At 48.0% G+C, this 11,591-nt stretch overlaps 1 pseudogene across 1 annotated transcript; it reads left to right on the forward strand.

Annotated features, from left to right (window-relative positions):
* Window positions 1-812: 812 nt before the first annotated feature.
* On the forward strand, window positions 813-8,857 carry LOC120659556 (annotated as a pseudogene). The gene is made up of 7 exons (XR_005669081.1): window positions 813-1,065; window positions 2,503-2,935; window positions 3,600-3,685; window positions 3,921-4,017; window positions 4,100-4,171; window positions 7,330-7,440; window positions 8,173-8,857. The product of XR_005669081.1 is annotated as a protein WVD2-like 1 (transcript).
* The last annotated feature ends 2,734 nt before the right edge of the window (window positions 8,858-11,591 follow it).

Below are 11,591 nucleotides of genomic sequence, written 5' to 3' on the forward strand. Positions count from 1 at the left end.
GGAAAGCCACCCAGAACAAGTATGAGTATTTTCCTTTAGTATCTTTTTTTTATCATTGTCTTGAGTTTCGAATGGCAAGCAATATCTTTTTAAAAAGGAATATTCTAACTTTACCTTAGCTAGGCAATTCAATGGCACATTGTAGTGTACCCGGAAAAAATGGTAATTCTTTTTTTCTCTCGAAAAAACACAAAATCGCTTTCAAAAGCACACCACCTAACACAAAAACACAAACACGAGCGCATAAACCTTTCCATGGTCCTGCACGGCAACCACTAGCAAGCGAGAGCAGACATGCTGGTGCCCTAGCAGCGAGTTGAGACGTCAGCTTTCGGTGTCGCTACCATATCAAGCTCTCGTCCCCTCGAGACCTCGCTGCTCACGAACAATGTCTCCGCAACGAAGAAACACTATTTAATCGTGAGAAAAAAATAGGGGCCCTTAAATACATTCGTGCACTGTGAGCTTGTTCGGCTGATCTAATCAACCGTGCGGCTTGGCTTATTTCGACTTATTTCTTCTCACACAATACTATTTATTCTACCAGCCGAACAGCCTATGTGTTTCCCAGGCATTATCCACTATTATCGCAAAAAAAACCGCGCTAACTAACCTAATTTCCACGTGGCCGGTCAAAATCGCCCCACCGCCGGGGCCAACCCCCGCGCCTGCCTCTCCCGGCACGGCAACCCCCACCCCACCCCTCGCCTCACCGTCCCCGGCCCGGGCGGTACCCTCACCGCCGGGCCCACCGCGCCCCCACAAACAGCCGACCGCCCCCCGCCTGGCCGCGACCCACGCCCAAACGCACACGAGCGGAGGCAAGCCGCGGCGGTGGTGTTGGTGGGGGTGCGGGAGGAGAGGAAGCGGAGCGGGGCGAGGCGCGGCCGCGTCTGCTGACTGCGCGGCCGGCGGGAGGTGCGGGGAGCTGACGTTCTCGGCGGCGGTGGGTGCCGAGCGACCGGGCGTCACGGCGGCCGCGGCGGAGGCCAACGGCGGGGGCGGGGACCCCGGGGCGGCGGCGAGGCGGCGCTGGGATCTGCCCGGCAAGGCGGCCGAGAGCATGTAATGGCGCTGGCTCCTGCTGGTATTCCGTTCCTGTTGTTGCGCGTTGGGGGGGGGGGGTGTGTTCCCGGGGCTGGGCGTCGGCGCTTGGGTTTCTGAGCTGGGCGGTGGATCCGGGTGGCTCGGTGGGCCGATTCCGGGGGCGGTCTTGGTGATTCGTACGATTATTTTCGGGTTCGTGGGGGCGGATTAGGGTTTCGCGCGTGTGGGGGGAGGTCTCCGGCTCTTGAATGGTTCCTCGTTATGTCACAGCTGAAATGGCTGGTTTTCTTAGGAAATTTTGGTAGAAGTGGCCGGTATTCGTTTCTGGCTTTCTTGGAAAACATTGACGGGGTCCTGAAAATGCTTCCTCTGCAAGCAATGGGAATGGGATGAGCTTCTGGAGTCGCATTCGCTTGGATCCTTAAATAATTTGTGGGAGAGGGCCGTTGACTGATTAGTCGAGGTTTTGTTCTTGTGAAATGGTTGTGCAATGGGCGTGCTGCATTGAGGTAGGAGTTCCTTGAATGTTTCTAGTCGTGGCGTTGAACTAAACGGTGCCCCATTTTATATTTCTCATGCCACGTCCTGCAGAAACTTTAAAATTGTTTCATAATAAAAGTCTTGCTCATTCTAAGCTATATGCTGTGAAGAATTTGTTATTTTAGCGTTAGTGGCCATGATGTAAGGGCAGCCTCCTAGAATTCTTGTTTTGCTCCGGTCGGGGTTTGTATGGGAGAATGATTCAAAGTTTATGGTTTATTCAATTTCTGTTGGTGTCAGTTGATCTTAAACATACAAAATGGAATTTGCGCGTTGTTTGAAGTTATCATAATTTAACTCCTGTTGTGAACTTGGAGGCCAAGTAGGACTGTAGTCTGTAGTAGCTATTTTGCGATTTGCAGTACATTTTGTGGGATTTCGCTAGGATGGAATTTCAGTAAACTGACGGGTATTACAACTGATGAAACTTTTATGATTCAAGGTCACCAAAGAAATCTGCGCAAGTTCTACAACAATGCCTTAAATTTGAAACTTCTAAATGGCAGTTTACCAAATTCATTTAAGATCTACACAATAGCTCCCAAATAGAACATAGCTAAATAAGAAATGCATTTGTGATCTTTACTACATGTGGCCATGCAGGCTTTAGAAATCTCAGATGATGCAATTGACCATTTTTATGATTATTCTATATTTGTCGGTTAGCATTTTAGCATACTGGATTTCTTCTGCTTTGTAGTAAGTGTAGTTGCTTGCATGTCTTTGATGATTTATAGGAATTATATAGCTATTCTTTTCTTAGCAAATGATTGATGGAATGCTGTATTATATTACTGTTTGACTCTATTATTGTTCTGTTATCCTTTTATGATTTGGAATGTTAGGAGCTTACAGGCACTATCTGGTTCAGCACACTCATATACGTATTTATACATATATTTTTTTAATCTGCAGTGCAATGGAGAAAGAAGTTGTAGATATGTCTACAGATGAAGAATCAGATTGTGTAGTTATATGCCCACCTAACGGAAATGCTGATCATGAGGAAGTTGTGAGTGGCAGCCACGACGAAGATTCTCCGGAAAGGCATGAGACCCCTTATGCCATAGACTCACATATGGACAGCAATGGCCAGGAAGACGTGCCTGTAAACCAAGACTCGCCAAAGCTGATTGATGAGCAGGAGTCGTTGCTCACCAATTCACCAGCAAAGCCTGCTATAGCTGGACAGCAAGGGTCTAGGCATAGTGTTCCTGAGCCATGCACTGTTGCAGCTGAAATGAGGTCATCTACTGCTGGAAATTGTGCTCCAATTTCTCATCCCACCAGCAGTGGTGAAAAACTTTCTGATAAAAGCAGCTCCTCGCCAAGAAGCATGGCAAAGAAGGTCTGGTAGTCATCTGCACCCTCCTTTGAATTGCATCATTCATGCTTCATCCGCTTCTTTTTTCACATAGTCTCCTGCATGACATTGTTTGGTTAAAGAAATATGTAAACCACTATGGTGTAAGCACTGTTTTGAAAAGTTTCTGAATATTTTAGTTTGCTATCTTTCACTTTGAATGGTATAAGCAGGTACTCCCTACATTTTGCAACATGTCCATTCTCTTGGGATGGTTGCGTCCCCATCTTTGTGAAATTAAGAGTTCAGTTAACTAATTATCTTGATACTTCCACTCAGTTACTGCTATCAAAGATGTTTTAAGTTGCTGCGTGCAGTTTGATAGGAGTATGTATGGTCAAATAACATAATTTTTTTTCTCTTAGATTTTGTGCTTATTTGGTTTCTCCACGTTGTGGGTCTCATCTTATGTTTTGACATTGATTGAGCATCTGATTACCATTATAAGCAGTTTGATTCATTTACATCATCCTGAATGAACACACAAATTTGTTTTATTAGACTTGTTTATTGGTGTAACTGTGTGACTTCTCTTTTCTGTTTACCTGGCTGTAACTGTGATTCCATTTTCCCTAATGCGCCAAGTTAACTTTTGCAGATGAAATTAGGCAGCATCTGTGACAAATTTTGTACTGTTTATCAATTGCAGAGTCCGTCAGTCACACCCAGGAAGCCTCTCCAATCTGACAATACTTCTCACAGTCTAGAAGATGACTCATATTCCGTCACTTCTTCGTATCCTTTCTGTTTTCTCTTTCAAATATGGATCGCATTGAGTTTCTCCCATTGGACTTATTGTTTTGTGTCTATGTTTAGTGCCTCTCTTTATTTAATGTTTTATGTATAGTGAAATCGGTATGAACTCCATAAACCTTTCAATGAACTCTTTTCTTCATCTTCGTAACTGATCGTTACTAAAAAAAGATTGCTTCCCGTATTTATATTAGCCAGTTTCCTGAGCTGCTTACAGAACTGTAACTTCAGCAAGAGCAGGAAAAACTAAGAAGACAACAGTTGCTGTTGCACCTACATTTGTCTGCGATAATCGTGCTGAGAAGAGAGGAGAGGTATGCATGTAACTTCATGGTAATATTCTTGATTGCTGTCTTTAGAGAGGTCTAGTAATCAGAACTTTGTTGATTTCATCAGTTTTATACAAAATTAGAAGAAAAGCGGAAGGCTTTGGAAGAGGAGAGACTCCAAGCAGAGGCCAGGAAAAAGGTTGAATGTTGGTTATCTGTTTTGTTTTGTGGCATGTGGTATCATGAAGAACACAATTATACAAAATGGCTTTACATAATGAATAGAAAAATTATAGCAACTGAATAGGAATTTTGAACTACCTTTGGCTAAGCTACCTTTTCCCAGGTTTTGTGGTATAATCATTTGAATTTGATCAAAGCTGGTCTTTTACTTGAGTCCTGCCTTGTCTCTGAAATATTAATAGCTTGAGGTTTTGGAAAACCACCAGTTCAGCAATCTATGTTATTTCTGTCTTGTTAGACCATGCATTTGGTTACTTTGGTAAAAATGCAAAAGGTTGACAAGTTAGGTATCTGGAGCCATTAGCCTATTAAATGAACTTATCTGCAGGTCTATCCATTTTTCTTTTAATCCATTAGTGACTTAGTGTTCTTGCCTAAGGCACCTTTAATTCATTAGTGTTGGTGTATATTGAGCCCATGTATAGAGGCCCATGTATTACTACTGTATTGCCCACCCTTTTAGGGTTTGGAGGAATACACACAATTATTCTCTCCTTCATGGTATCTAGCCTACCTCTCCCTCCCTCCCTCTAGCCGCCGGCACCACCAGCCGCCGCCGCTGGCGCCATGGCCGGCCGGCCACTGGTGCCCGCCGCTGCCCCTCTCCTCCTTCCCTCCCCTCCCCTCTTCCTCTCCCTCCTCTGCTCCCGCTCGGGCGGATCTGGGCGCCTGGGCGCTTGCCGCCGGCGCCCGGCTGCCGCCGCCGCCGCCTTTCCCGCCGCCGGTGCAGGTGTACCGGCGTCGTTCGGCGCCGCCTCCGGCTCCGGAGTCCCCTGCGACGCCTACACCGGAGCCGCCGCCGCCTTGCTCTCGTGTCGAGCCGGCGGTGTACCACCCGCCAGTCGTCCATCGGGATCCTCGACATATCCATCCCATGGTGACTCGGCGGATGGCGTCTCAGGCCGCGACTCTCTCCGTCACCGAGGGGGAGCCGCGGGTCTCTCCGATACCCTCCTCTGTCCGCGACGCCTTGGCGGATCCTCACTGGCGTCGCGCGATGGAAGAGGAGTACGTGGCTCTTCTTGCTAACTAGACGTGGGACCTCGTGCCGCGTCCGTCTGGTTGCAATGAGGTCACAGGCAAGTGGATCTGGACGCATAAGCGTCGGGCTGACGGCACACTCGAGCGCTACAAGGCTCGCTGGGTTCTCCGGGGTTTCACCCAACGGCCTGGTGTGGACTATGATGAGACCTTCAGTCCAGTGGTGAAGCCTGCTACTGTGCGCACGGTCCTCTCGCTTGTGCTCTTTCGCTCTTGGCCTGTGCACCAGCTGGATGTGAAGAATGCGTTTCTTCATGGCACTCTGCCAGAGACAGTCTACTGCTCTCAGCCAGCGGGATTTGTGGACTCCAGTCGTCCGGACATGGTCTGCCAGCTCAACAAGTCTCTATGGTCTGAAGCAAGCTCCTCGGGCTTGGTATTCTCGGTTCGCCACGTTTTTGTTGACATTGGGGGTTCACCGAGGCCAAGTCTGACACGTCTCTCTTCATCTACCGCCGTGGGGATGAGACTGCCTATCTGCTGCTCTATGTCGATGACATTGTGCTCACAGCTTCTAGTCAGCAGTTGCTTTAGCGCGTCATCTCCTCTCTGCAGCAGGAGTTTGCTATGAAGGATCTTGGTCAGCTCCACCACTTCTTGGGCGTCACTGTTGAGCCTCGCCCGTCTGGCCTCCTCCTTCACCAGCGGCAGTATGCCCTCGATATTCTGGAGCGGACTGGGATGACTGATTACAAGCCCTGCTCCACTCCTGTCGACACTCAGGCGAAGCTGTCTGCTGATCTGGGTGATCCTGTGGCTGATCCTACTGCCTACCGGAGTCTGGCCGGTGCCTTGCAGTACCTCACCTTCATCAGGCCGGATCTCACCTACGTTGTTCAGCAGGTTTGTCTCCATATGCATGATCCCCGGGAGTCACACCTTGCTGCGCTGAAGCGTCTCCTCCGCTACGTCCGTGGCACTGTGGACCTCGGCCTGGTCCTTCACCGCTCGTTCTTTGCTGAGCTGGTTGTCTACATCGACACTGACTGGGCTGGCTGTCCGGACACTCGCCGCTCCACTTCCGACTACGCCGTCTTCCTGGGCGGCAACCTAGTCTCCTGGTCGTCCAAACGGTAGCCAGTTGTCTCCCGCTCTAGTGCCGAGGCGGAGTACCGGGCTGTCGCTAATGGCGTGGAGGAGGCGTTCTGTCTACGACAGCTCTTGGCGGAGCTCCACAGCCTGCTCGCCAAGAGCACGCTCGTTTACTGCGACAACGTCAGCGCCGTGTATCTCTCCACCAACCCCGTTCAGCATCAGCGGATGAAGCATGTGGAGATCGACTTATACTTCGTGCGCGACAGGGTCGCCATTGGCGATGTTCGGGTACTCCATGTCCCGACCACCTCCCAGTTTGCCAACATCTTCATTAAGGGACTACCCTCCTCGACCTTCTCGGAGTTTCGCTCCAGCCTCAACGTAGCTAGTGGCTAGTTGTGGCTGTGGGGGGTATTTGCCTTTTGTACTTTCTTGTTGTCCAGTCTTGAACACCGCTGCGCCGGTAGTTCAAACTGCGGGGGAGTGTTGGTGTATATTGAGCCCATATATATAGAGGCCCATGTATTACTACTATATTGCCCACTCTTCTAGGGTTTGGAGGAATACACACAATTATTCTCTCCTTCAATTAGTTGTAGCAGAGACAAGAGTTGTAGTTCTGTGGTACTTGGTGTCAAATCATTTGTAGTTCAAGTGAGTATATCAAAAATAATTGTAATTCTGTGAAGCTTACTCTAGCTATTTTTTAAGTGCAGCTTACTCTATTTAAATTGATTATGCTTTTTCTTGCATAAATACTCGCACTTGATTAGAAGCTTGTGAAAGTAGAGTTGTTTCGTGTACACAAAGGCTTTGTAGTGAATGAGGCATCACTATGATTGTGCTCTTTCTTCTCTTGTAAACACCATTATGTTGTTATATTTTTTATTTAATAATATAGTTTATGAAGAAAGCTTGAATATCTGCCCACCAAGTGGATGAAACGTCTGCTTATCAACCCTGTTTTATGATGCTCCTTTTGATTAAATCATTATGGGGCTAATTATTGTTGCCATTATCTCTGTTTTTTATTTCTAGGAAGAGGAAGAAGAAGCTCTAAGACAACTAAGGAAGAACTTGGTTGTCCGAGCAAAACCCATGCCAAGCTTCTACCAAGAGGGACCCCCGCCAAAAGTTGAACTTAAGAAGGTAATGTGTTTTGTGTTGTCTGCTTTTTATTATAATCCAATAAACTTTCTGTTTCAGATTATTCAGTTGTTATTTCTATTCTGATGGGAATCTCTAGGTGGTCTGTTTCATGAGTTGCTTAGAATTTATTCATAATCTCATATTCGGTGGCTTTTGTTGCTGTTTCCTCATCTTTATGGCCAGAGTTTTACATTTTTGCTTGGTGGTATGTTGCTTTTCTTCGGGTGTCAGGACACTACAGTCTGTTGTATAACTTCACATTAGTAAAGACATATCATGCAATAAAAATATGCTTAAAGGCGAAGCTTTTCCTCTGTTTCTCGTATGCATATGACATGTTATCCAACATAATTGAAAATTTGAACTTTCTGGATTCCTAATGGTCCTCTTTTCATTTCGTTCTCGCAAAACAAAATATTTGTTCCTTTTCGTTGACCTGGTCAACAGAACTGTAAAAATTCTCACGAAAGAAACTGGTAGTCTTCCTACTCCAGTTACTGATATAAATTGCTGAAATCAGCATAGGTTGCATGAAATATTTCAGTATAAATGAAGATTTTCTTACATTACTAGCGTTTATGCAATGTCTTCAGAAATTCAAGCATTTGAACATGTTCATGTTACATTTGCCACGACCTATAGCCTGTTGATTTTTCTCATAAAAAACACTATATGCCTGCCTGTTTTAAGTGTGCGTACTAGTGCAAGCCTTCACTTGCTTTTTCTCTATAGGTGCCTCCAACTCGTGCTAGGTCACCAAAATTGACACGGAGAAAGAGCTGCAGTGACTCCCCTCAAACACCCGAGGGAGGAAATGGCAGTGCAGTATGTTGTCGGTTACATCGTCACAGCATTGGGAACTCCAAAGATGTTAACAGCAAGGCACAATGTTCTCCGAAGAGCTCTCCAAAGACTGGGTCTGCTACGAAATCGAGGGCCACCAAATCCAGGGAAGACCTGAAGGGTACAATTAAGAAAGTTGGAATGCCTAGCGCCGCAAATGTCGCTGTACAAACCTAACTCATGAGGCATTCTCACTCCCATGCCATTTTTCATTTTAATTTATACCTCACATCACCAAAAGGATGGCCTCATGCCCCGACAGCAGTGTGTTTGTTGCTGGATTATTTTTGCATTGTCCTTGTAAGAACCATGCTACAAGAGACCATGTGCTGTTCTGTGTTGTACATTTGTTGAGGGTTTTGTATGTGGTAACCACTCGGTTCTGCAAGAACCAAGCTGGCAGCTGATGAGCTGTTGGAGTCAGTGACATTGTTGTTGTAAGGCGGCATTTGCAGATCCTATGTATTGTATCTGAGCTGTAACTTATTGTGGGCATTGTCAAAGCGACTGTGATTGTTGTTGCAAAATCTGATCAGGCCATCGTTCAAGTATCCTGTATCATTATGGATTAAAATTGTGCTGAGTTTCTTCTGACCAAAATTCAAAAATATAAACAATGAGCAGTGACATGGCAAATGATCAATACTTCCGCAGGCTTTCTGAAGGTACAAAGGGGTTCTGTAGATCTGTGGGCAACGGCGTATTTGTTGAATGGACGAACTTCTGTGATTTCTTCAAATTCTGTGACTACAACTCGCGCCATCAAAATCTATCGCTCTCAAATTAAGCTGCAGTTCAATTGAACTAGTATGAAAGAACATTGAACCTGCCCTAAAAAAAAGAACATTGAACCTGGAAGCACAATTTTTCATTTCGTGAAGAGGTGCGATTTGCGCACTTGACTACTTGAGGTAAGGTACTGAGGTCTAAATCTGTACGATTTGGTTGGCAAGATCTGACTTCGTGCAAATTGACTTTGCAAGGTGGCATTCTTTCTCCATGTTTTCTACTGGTGTGCTAAACGAGGAAGCCACGCAAATGCCTTGCCAAACATGTACGCTAGTGTGCTCAGGACAGTCTGTGTCATGTCATGGTCCATGTAAAGTGAGCTATGGGAAGAAATACGAAAAAAAAGTTCAACTGTTTATCTTCAGTGATTGAGAATTCGAAACTAAAGAACATTATTCAAAAGATGAAAATGGCAAATTCATGTTTTTTCAAAAAAAAGAGAGAAAGTTCTACATTTATTCCTAATTCAACTGTGAACGCTCCTTCCTGAACAGGAATCAAAGAAGTTTTCTGAGCTGCACTACTCGGAGTAAATTCCTAGTGGCTGCGGTATATATGGATATGACCATGCAGCCCGAGCCCGTTAGCCCGGCCCGAGGCCCATTTTTTCGGGCCGGCCCAAGCACGGCCCGGGAGAGCAGGCCGTGCCTGGGCCGCACCCTAGGCATGTGGGCCGGCACGGGCATGGCCCGCTCCCAACAATCGGCCCGGTAGCGGCCCGTTCCCCTCCACCCCACCCCAATGAGTGGCTTTGATCTTGACGGCCTATCCCATGAGTGGAGGCCCCGAGCGGCCGCCCCCGCCCCCGCCCCGCCCTGACGCCGACCCCCCCACGCCCGCCCCGCCGCGGCGGCCTCCCAGCTCCGCCCCGCCAGTTCGCCGCCCCGAACTCGCGCATCTGCCGAGCTCCGTCGTCCGCCGGCAGTGGCTCCCTCGCGCGCGGCGGCAGGCCAGAGAAGTTCCCTCGCGCGCGGGCGGCGCGCCGGAGCAGTTCCCTTGCACGCGGGCGGCGCGACCGTCTCCCTCCCCGCCTCCTGCTCTTCCTGGGCGGATCCGCCGGTGACTTTGGGAGCTCGGCACGGCGCCGTGCTTCCGGGCCGGCCCGACGGCCCACGGGTCGTGCCTTGGACCTACGGCCAGGCACGAGCACGTCGGCGGCACAGCACGGCCGGCACGGCGGTGGCACGACGAGTACCGGCACGGCACTGCACGACGTCGTGCCGGGCCGGGCCGGGCTGGCCCGTTGGCCATCTATAGGCTGCGGATGTATAGATTCAGTTGACGAATGACGATCGACAATTTCTTCAACGAAAGTGAACTAACCTATTTTCCGCAGCATTCTACGATCAAAATGGTTTACTACAAAGTAATAAAGAAGCACGCGAAAAAGAACCCACACTAGCGAAGAATTCAGAGCGTCCAGTAAAAATGAGAGGAGGGAATAGTTACCGACGACTCAAAGACAGCCCCGCGCGCCATCGTCAAAAAGGGCTAACAGCAAGTTAGGCTCTCGCCATGATGGTGTCGTGCACGCTTGGGCTCCAATCAGGCCGTGGTTTGACATTTCCTTCGCGTGCCACGCGTGCGGCCGGTAAATTTGAAGCACGCGCCTTTGCTTCTGGTTTCACGGCTCCTTAATCTAGTCGCAAACCCAGTTTCACGTGCACTGCCCTAGTGGCACACCAAACCTCGCTCTTTCACCGGCCACGTTTAGAAATTTTGGAAGGCCCTGGCAACAATTCCAGATAGAAGAAGGATTTATATATATCATGTTTAGAGTTTAATATAATTTGATCCAAACCCTCAATGTAGTCGAGAGATGGGGCTTGAGTTCTCCTTCGAGCAATACCAAATCACAAACACCTATTGAATTTAAAATTGGAACCTTCATTATGAATTTCAGTAAACACTGAACACCTATCCGCTCATCCCATAGGACGTGGATGGACGAAGTGAAAGCAGAAGAAACTAATGAGTTATTATTGGACTCCGTTGACAAACAACGTGTGCATTCTCCTTTGGTCCTTTTTCAATTTTGACATGAACGAGAAAGCCAAAAGGGCACTCGCATGCTTGCACGGGTACGGAACGCCACCACACCGCCCGTTTCCTTGTTGCTTCCCAGGATCGGAAGGTTTAACGTTCGGCTAACTGACAACGACAGCCATCAGGTCACAAACCGTGGTCGCTTTATCTGTCAGTGTGGAGCAATATCCATTGACAGCTCTGGAGATCGAGGCTTTCCGACAAAACGTCCCCAGGTCAAGTTCCAAAGCAGAACGTCTCTCCATCCCTGCACCCCGGGTCCCCGGCCCTCTACTAAAAGTGCACGTACACATGGCAAGTTTATATATATACAAAGATCAGAGATGCAGATGCAAGGGATGTAGCAATCACCTGGGCTAGCATAGCACCAAAGAAGAGCTAGCAGCTGAGCGTTTCAGCGTCCATCGATCGATCATGAGGCAGCAGCTCGTGATGGTAGCAGCTGTCGCCATCCTCCTCCTCGTCCTGGGCTC

This window comes from Panicum virgatum, chromosome 2N, assembly GCF_016808335.1.
Source record: "Panicum virgatum strain AP13 chromosome 2N, P.virgatum_v5, whole genome shotgun sequence".
NCBI lineage: Eukaryota > Viridiplantae > Streptophyta > Magnoliopsida > Poales > Poaceae > Panicum > Panicum virgatum.